This window comes from Etheostoma cragini, chromosome 19, assembly GCF_013103735.1.
Source record: "Etheostoma cragini isolate CJK2018 chromosome 19, CSU_Ecrag_1.0, whole genome shotgun sequence".
In the NCBI taxonomy this organism is placed as follows: Eukaryota; Metazoa; Chordata; class Actinopteri; order Perciformes; family Percidae; genus Etheostoma; species Etheostoma cragini.
Window position 1 is genome coordinate 11,497,393 of NC_048425.1, and position 8,957 is coordinate 11,506,349.

The window sequence follows — 8,957 nt, forward strand, 5'->3', positions numbered from 1 at the left end:
CCCAGTGCAGATACTTGGCCAGCCATTTGGGCTTAAGGATGACTCCTTTGGGTTGGAACGTGGCCACGCTGGTGAACAGCTATGTTGGTTTGTTTGTTTTGATCCACTCCTTAGCACAGCATGCTGTTTTGGAAGACTTTTCCCAGGATTACATACACTATGAAAAGTAGTTTACTACACTCACTGGATTCTGACCAAAGACTGCTGAGAGATGAGGCCTGCTGAGGTCTGCTAAGACTACCGTGATTCAATTATTTATCTTGGCACGCTGCTTTTGGATTTAGGTCCTTGCTGCTGAGTGAATTCCTGAGACGCCTCTGACTTTTCATTGTCCTGAACCAAAAATGATCGGATCCTTGGTAGAAAAGAACAGACGAGACACCTTAAATCAATTACATGGATACAAGACAGAAGCTAAATTATCTAGTTAGCCAGATAGCAATTGTTTTTAATGGATGTTTTGCAGCCATTCATAGCCTTCCTCTATGTAACGCAGACCTTGCTATATTTCTTTCTGGGCAATGCTCCCAAACTTTCCCTCATAGTGATTGTCCTGAATGTGCCTTTTCAAGAGAGCAACCGACAACAGACGCTGCAGAGATCCTTCCTGTAAAAGTGTTTTTAATTATTAATGCTGGCCCTCCATACTGGCAGAACTCCAGGCTGCCCGTAGACGGCCACATCATTTCACGCACACACTGAGTGAATTATTCTTACATAACATGTTCACACTCGCGTACACACAAGTGCGTGTCTGTACACAGACACACATGGAGGAAGCATGAAGCCTACGGTGGACACATGGAGGCAAGTGTTCACACCTACCCAATAAAATATGACCGCATGCACAACATGCCACTAGTGACTCAATACATCCAGTAATACGCGGGCCATTTGAAGTATTTATGTACACGGAGATACACTATGTAAAATGTATAGAAGCCTATACACACAGAACAAGTTTGCACTCTTCTCACACACTTCCATGTTCCCTCTGTATGATAGCTGACACATTACACACACACTTCAGCAGACACACAATGGATCCCTGAGCACACACAGGCCATTTGCAGTATTTCTTCTATTCAGTGTATTCCGTCCAGCTGTCAGCAGGCTGTCAGTGTGTTGGGTTGCCAGGCAGCCCCGCCTCCCCCCAATAATAAAATAGGCCTTTAAAATGTCACTCCCTCCCCAAAGAGCAAAAGCAGAGGCAACAAATCGATTCACATTAGTTGTTCAATTGACTTTGGCTTGAACTTAACTCCCTGTCTCCCTTTGTCTCGCCCATGCTCACTCTCTCTCTCTCTCTCTCTCTCTCTCTCTCTCTTTTCTTTTTTTCTTGTGTTGGTTTTCTATATTTTTACCCATGTCCCCCTCTAGCTAGTTCTCCCTTTGTCCCCTGCTTGTCACCTGCTTCTTCATTTAGCTTTTTCCTTTTACAGGTTTACCGATCGCTCATCCTCTTTCCTCCTTCTCACTTCTTTCTCACCTCTTCTCTATTTTCTCCCCCAGCTAATCTAAGTGGATGAATGCAGCGGCGGCAGCGCTATTCACTCTCCCCGCCGACCACCGCCGTGGCAGCACTCATTTCAATTTTCACCTCGTTTTAGACTTATCACATTGACATCATTAAGGCTCCCTCTCAGCGGCGCGCTCATTCGTTATCCTCTCCATTTTACACCTTTCTATCTCTCACTCCCTCTGTTTGTGTGTCTCTTCCTTTCTCTGGCTCTCCTCTCTCCTTATCTGTCTCGCTCATTGTCAGAGGATTTAAAAGGCTCTCTATTTGAGAGCAGTGAGTGTCTGGGCTTTGGTTTTCATCGCGATGACAGAAACCTGTTGGAGTCCCCTTATTCACAATGAAAGAGTTAGGGGGATAGCAAAGCGGCGTTGCTTGTAAATCTAAAAAAATAACACATGAGTTATTCTGTTTACTCATTTCAAAAGTGATGATATTTTATTTCATAATACAATGTTGGACAATGTTTTTATGTCAAGTTTAAGAGAACCCAGCAGAGGAGTTCAACTGGTAATTACCCACTACCATAATTATTATGGCTCATATTTCTATAATTGTAATATAATTATTAGTTTTCTCTCTCTCTCTCTCTCTCTCTCTCTCTCTCTCTCTCTCTCTCTCTCTCTCTCTCTCTCTCTCTCACTCCCCAACCAGTCGAGACAGATGGCCGCCCACCTAGAGCCAGGTTCTGCTTGAGGTTTCTGCCTGTTTTACAGAGATTTTCCATTTCTGAAATAAAATTTGTATTGAATTAATTCACAATGAAGTGAAGGTAAAGAGAATTTCATATCTGTAATAGGAACCTATTGCAATACTGTAGTAATATACTGCCATACAAACTACATTTGCAAATGACTGTGCAACACATTACTAGTGCTGAAACAATAGCAGAAGATTAGTCGATTGACAGAAATGTCTTGGGAACAGTTTAAAGACATTACCTCGGGCTCTTGGAATTTCTGATAGGCCTTTTTTCACAATATTTTGACATATTTTATGTACTTAAATTAAATTCCCAAGTTACTCTTTGAGATGAGGACAAGAAGTGCTCAAGGGAATGGACATTTGAACATCTACTGTAACTTGCACCATCTCAACTGGGCAAACTCCATCTCCTGGGGAAGAGCAGCTACTATGGGACCTTGTGGTGTGATCGATTTATCACCACTACACAGTGTACTTTCATGGTTGTACTTTGCGACATTAGTGAGAAATTAAAGCCTAAACATTTCCACATCCCAGTTTGGCAAAATTCAGCTTTAAGTAAAACAGTAAACTCAAATAGAAAATGTTACAACATTTCTCTAATGTCATGCGACTGGCTCAGAGCTGCTCCTGCAGCAACCTACTGTACCCTTTTTTTTTTTTTTTTTTTTTTTTTTTTATGCATAGAGGCTCGGAGCTATATGTTTGCCCAACTACTTGCACCAGCTTATCTTCCAGCCAGCAGCATCTTGTTATCTGTGACTTGGAAATAAACACAATCATAATGTGTGCTACTTTGTTCCCCCTCCCTCAGTGCAATGTTTTCTCAACATTGAATCAGTATTGCCACAGTGTTGATACTTCACTATGGCTTTATCTCATTGTGTTGTCCACATTAGAAGAGCCCGGCTGTAGTTCGCTACATCTGAATGCTGTCTCTTGTTTGGCCCCGCTCTCTCCCTCAGCTTATCGGAACGGTGTTTTCACAGACGGTGTTTGACACAGAGGACCCTACCGTTGGCTTGGTGGCAGGGGTCAAGTAAAGTAAAAGTGGCAAAGGGAGAGGTCTGGAGGAGGAAAAGAATCATATGCACAGAGCACAGCAAAGGGAGTTGGAGGTTAAGACCCCACTGAAAAAGAAGCCCAAAGTTAATATCCCTCGCCGTCCCCTGGGCCTAACCTGAGGCTAAACTAATTTGGCCTCTCCTAATGACCTGCAGTGGCCCACATCTGCATTGTTAGTCAGGGATCTGTGCTGCCATCTTGGACCAATTTGAGGGCAAATAAAATCTGAGTGCCAGGGCCATTTCTGGGTCTCTAGTGTCTTGCTTGCCACACCGCAGGCTTTCACAAGGTGGGAGTCACAATGTAGGACTGGGACCCAGGGGAAGGAAAGTGTAAGCTTTTCGTCACGCACACGCACACGCACACACACGCACGCACGCACGCACGCACGCACACGCACATGCACACGCACACACACACACAGCTCACCTCCCATCTATAAACAGAGGCCCTGGGTTCGGTCCTGCGGCCAGCATTGCGATGCTGTGTGGAGGGCTAGAAGGTACAGGTTAGAGGCTGGTGGCAACAGTGTCAGCGCCGCGGTGAGCCTTACGAGCCTGGCGTCATGCACCCAGCGTGTTGCACCTCCCTGCCACGAGAGCCTGTAAAGACGTTTTAAAATCCAACAGCCCTTCTCAACAGGAAACTGAGGTTTGCTGGTGGAATTTTTTTCCCTTTCTTTTTGTAAACTTCAAAACCAGCACGTCCTCATTAGCATCCAGTGTGCGGATGCATATTTGAGCGTGTATCCATGTGTACATACGTGCTCATGTACATCTGTCTGTCTGTCCAGCGTGCACGAGTTCACGCCTGCGTAAATGCATGTGTGCATTTGTGGGTGTGATGCTGTGATAAAAGTCAAAAAAAGGATGCCACATGGGATCATTTATCTCGCGACAGACCACTTCTGTCTAATTAGTGTGAAACGTAGTAGAGAAATACAGGCAACTGTAATTAAAGTAGTGGAGACGTGTGTGTTGCATGTGCATGTGAGCGTGTTTTGCTTACCACGTGTCTGAATCCCTAAAGTTAGGACTAACAAGCTATTTACCAGTTAAGAAATAGATTGTATAGCCTATTTACATTTTTATCATGCAAAAGACGTTTTTTTAAAACCTTACATAAACACACAAATTTAAAAAATGCAGTGTCAGTCGTCAAATCCCCCCAAAAATGTAATTATTGTTCATTTATTGTTATCGAGGTAAAGTGTGCTATTAATCGTGCTTTAGAGTTTAGGTCATATTGTGCGGCATTACATTTTTGATTTATATGTTGATTATTTTCTTGATTAATTGGTTAGTTATTTGACCTATAAAATGTCTATTCTATTTCGTTTAAGGAGCCTATTTGGACTGTAGTGTTTGATTTGTCTGTCCAGGTGGGAAAAAAGCATTGGACTTTCCAGAGATACCTTAAAATGCTGCCGTCTCTGTCCTCCCAGACAACTACAGCATGTTCTGGTAGGAGAGAGAACCTAATCTGAACAGGAAATTGCTCCGGAACGCAGGGGTTTATGGGTATATGGAGGCAGATTATAACGTCTTAAAGCAAGTCACTGATGACTGGAAAGCATAACAGAAAAAAAATAACCGAGGGCAGATTGCAGTCTGGGCTGATGCTCAGATTCTATTTTTGTATGTACTTTTAACTGGTTTGTACAGCAGAGAATGTTGGTTATAAAAGCACAACCCCATTATGCTAACATGGAGTTTAAATGACGAAGAAGATATGTATTATGTCCCCTTAGGGCCGAATACACAACTTAATGAGAAGTTACCAAGAGTTTAATAAACAGAATTTTGAACTTTGTGTCATAATTAAGTACTTAAAAATGTTGACGACGTGGACGGTGGTCCAAAGAAAATAACAAAAAAACTGTAATATCCTCATAAAAAAATCTTTTAGTGCGAGGCTAGGACACGTTTTACGGAAGGTTATGTATAAAAGGTGCAGCACGTCCCAAGCACACAGCTTGATATATTGGTCCTGTAGAGTCTCCTTTCCCTTGTTGTGACATTTCTTCTTTACCTCATCTTTACCATTCTTGTTGTGTCGCATCGAGGTTTTGGGAAAACAATTTGTCTCAGCATAGAATGTGATAAATGAGAGCCATATGTCTCTGCAAGAACAGATTGAGCCCTGTGTGTGTTGACAGTACATTTTGTCCCAGTGGGTCTTCCATCGAAGCCTTGACATTTTCAGACAATATTGCGGTGGTGAGCCGCAGTTAGGATTTCATAAGTCAGGCTAACACCAGAGGGTGGGTGTGTGTGTGTGTGTGTGTGTGTGACGATCATCTCCCTCTCCTTGTCTCAGTGTTTCAGTGTCTCTGTCCCAACACTTATTACTTTCTGCAGTGTGTGTGCGTATGGTTGCATGCATCTGTCTCAGGACATACTCCAAGTCTCTGAATATGTGTTCCTTTGTATCCCTCTCCCTGTCACTCTCCCTTGTTTCATAAGCCTGTCTGCTTATTGTCTCAGGAAAGATGATGACATATTAGTTTTCCATATTTATCTGTCGATCTTCCCCCATTTTTGTCTGTTATCCAGGTGTTTTTCTTGTTTTTGCCCAGGTAGCCGTGCTTTTATGGTGCACAGTCCCCAAGGCCTTGATGCTATCTGCCGCATGATATCTGAACTAATGCTGCACTTTTGTACCATCCCCACGAGCAATTGCCTGGTAAAAACAGGCTTTCCTCTCTTTGCAGCTGTCAGAAGTCACAAGGAATGGCCTGATAGGAGGCTGAGAGAAGCTTCAGTTTTATATTTCAATATACTTATCTGTCTGCACTGCCTCTACTACACAGCATTGAAGAAAGAATTGTCTGAACTACTAATGCATTATAGATGCAGGAGAAGTACATGAGGGAGGATTTCTACAGGAGCTACCACTGTGTGTATGGCTTTCTTTTTAAGGCCCCTTTAGCTATATGTCCTAGTGTATTCTTAGACATATGCTGATATTAGAGCCTGACTGATACTGGATGTTTTAACATTTAAGAGTTAAAATATCTGATAGATATATTGGTGATATAATTAGTTTTTACATAAACATTACATCAACAAATCCTTTTGATAAGGATCACTTAAATTATGTTTTTTGGGGTAGTTGCCATTCAAGAATAAAACTATTATGTTTACAATGCAAACTGAACTATGTAATGTAAACAATGTTTCTTAATGACCTCAGGCATATCACTTTGCATTTGTCTAAAGAACTTCCTTGTTACTTGTCCCCATTTATGATCCTATTTGACTTCTGTGTAGTTCGACATATTGTTCCATGATCAGAGACTAACCATTATTTTGGTTATTGATTAATTTTCCTGCCATTCTCTTTAATAATTAATAAATGGTTATCTGTAAATTGTCTAAAATTAGAAAACGGCCATCATATGTTTCTTAAGCCCATGGTGATGCTGTGTTCTGTCCAACAGACAAACCATTAAACACTAAGATCAGATTCAGTTTATGATCATACAAAACCAAAAGAAATATATATACCATCAAGCGCTACAACGAAACTGGCTCCCATGAGGACCGCCCCAGGAATGGAAGACCAAGAGTCACCTCCGCTGCTGAGGATAAGTTCATCTGAGTCACCAGCCTCAGAAATCGCAAGTTAACAGCCGCTCAGATTAGAGACCAGATGAATACCACACAGAGTTCTAGCAGCAGACACATCTCTAGAACAACTGTTAAGAGGAGATTGCGCAAATCAGGCCTTCATGGTCAAATAGCAGCTAGGAAAGCACTGCTAAGGAGAGGCAACAAGCAGAAGAGTTTAGTTTGGGCCGAGAAACACAAGGACATGGACATTAGACCCGTGGAAATGTGAGCTTTGGTCTGATGAGTCTAAGCTTGGAGGAGGAGGTGTGATGGTGTGGGGGTGCTTTGCTGGTCACAATATTAGGGATTTATTCAAAATTGAAGTCACAATGAACAAGCATGGCTACCACAGCATCCTGCAGCGGCATGACATCCCATCCAGTTTGCGTTTAGTTGGACCATCATTTTGTATCAACAGGACAATGACCCCAAACACATCTCCAGGCTGTTTAAGGGCTGTTTGACCAAGAAGGAGAGGGATGGAGTGCTGCGCTTCCACAGTCACCGGACCTGAACCCAATTGAGATAGTTTGGGGTGAGCTGGACCGCAGAGTGAAGGTAAAAGGGCCAACAAGGGCTGAGCGTCTCTGGGAACTCCTTCAAGACTGTTGGGAAACCGTTTCAGGTGACGACCTCTTGAAGCTCATCAAGAGAATGCCAAGAGTGGGCAAAGCAGTAATCAGAGCAAAGGGGGGCTACTTTGAAGAAGCTAGAATATAAGACATGTTTTCAGTTATTTCACACTTTTTTGTTAAGTAAATAATTCCATATGTGTTCGTTTATAGTTCATTCATAGTTGTTCATAGTAGTTGATGTGTATATAAGTGTGTGTGTGTGTGTGTGTGTGTGTGTGTGTGTGTGTGTGTGTGTGTGTGTGTGTGTGTGTGTGTGTGTGTGTGTACTGTATGTGTGTGTAAATGTATGTGTTTATTACATATTATAAACAAATGTTCACATTGGAGAAGCTGGAATAAGTCATTTTTGCATGAATTATTTAAATGAAATCTTGTTTGTGGAACAACTAATTGATTAGTTATGTAATGGTTTTACCTCTAAACACAATGAAGTTATCAAAACTTTACACATTTAGTTTCTTGAAAGCATAACGGATGGCAATGGATTTTCCTGGCTTCCTATTCAAACTTTTAATTATGCAGTTATGTGCATTATCGTCTTGATTATTGTAGAAGCTGGTTTGTACACTGCTTATATACACGTTACACATACCAGATAGTTTATTAGACGCAATTAATCCCACTTTAATGAGAATTATTAAGTTCACTTATTGTTTAGAGAGGTATTGATTCAGTTTATTGCTCATTTTGGAGGCTTTAATTGCTGCTGCTGTCGGATCATGTGACATTATACTAGGCTTTGTTTCAAATATTTAAGTCTACCCCCAATCATTTAAATTGGGTGAAAAGGTTAAGTGCTGGGTTTCTCTTCTTTATTCACTGCAAGTCCAAATTGTGAGAAAATAGCACACATTTGCAGCACACGTTTTTCTGTTTATAATTTAAAATTACAGAACCATTGTGCTACTATTGGTCCCGACTTTGGACTTAAACGCGACTGGGGTATCTGTTATTTTCCTCAAACGGCTGTCCGTCATCATGTTGAAAACCACTTCCTCTTCAGCTAGTAAACTTATTTTCAAGTTCCCCTCAGCTATGGATTGAGCGCCACCTCCAGGAGCTATTATTTGCGACGCTGGGAGCAGGGGAATCTATTTAGAGCGCTTTTATCTTGTTAATTAAAATCTAAATATGTGGTGCCAGCGTATATGTGGTGTATCGCAGGAATATATTCCCATATCGATATTTTGTCCCACCCCTAGTGACCATTGAACAAATATTAGTCACACCTTTCGGTATTAAGTAGTACTATAACAGAACTCCAAGCTCTGTGTACTCTTTCATAAATGTTACTGTATGTCCCACATATACTATTATTTGATATTATGTATAGTACATAATATTAAATAGGAGTATATGCCACATACCATTGTTTGCAATTGTTTGTTAGCATTCACAGTGTTTGTCCGTTCTGGTGAA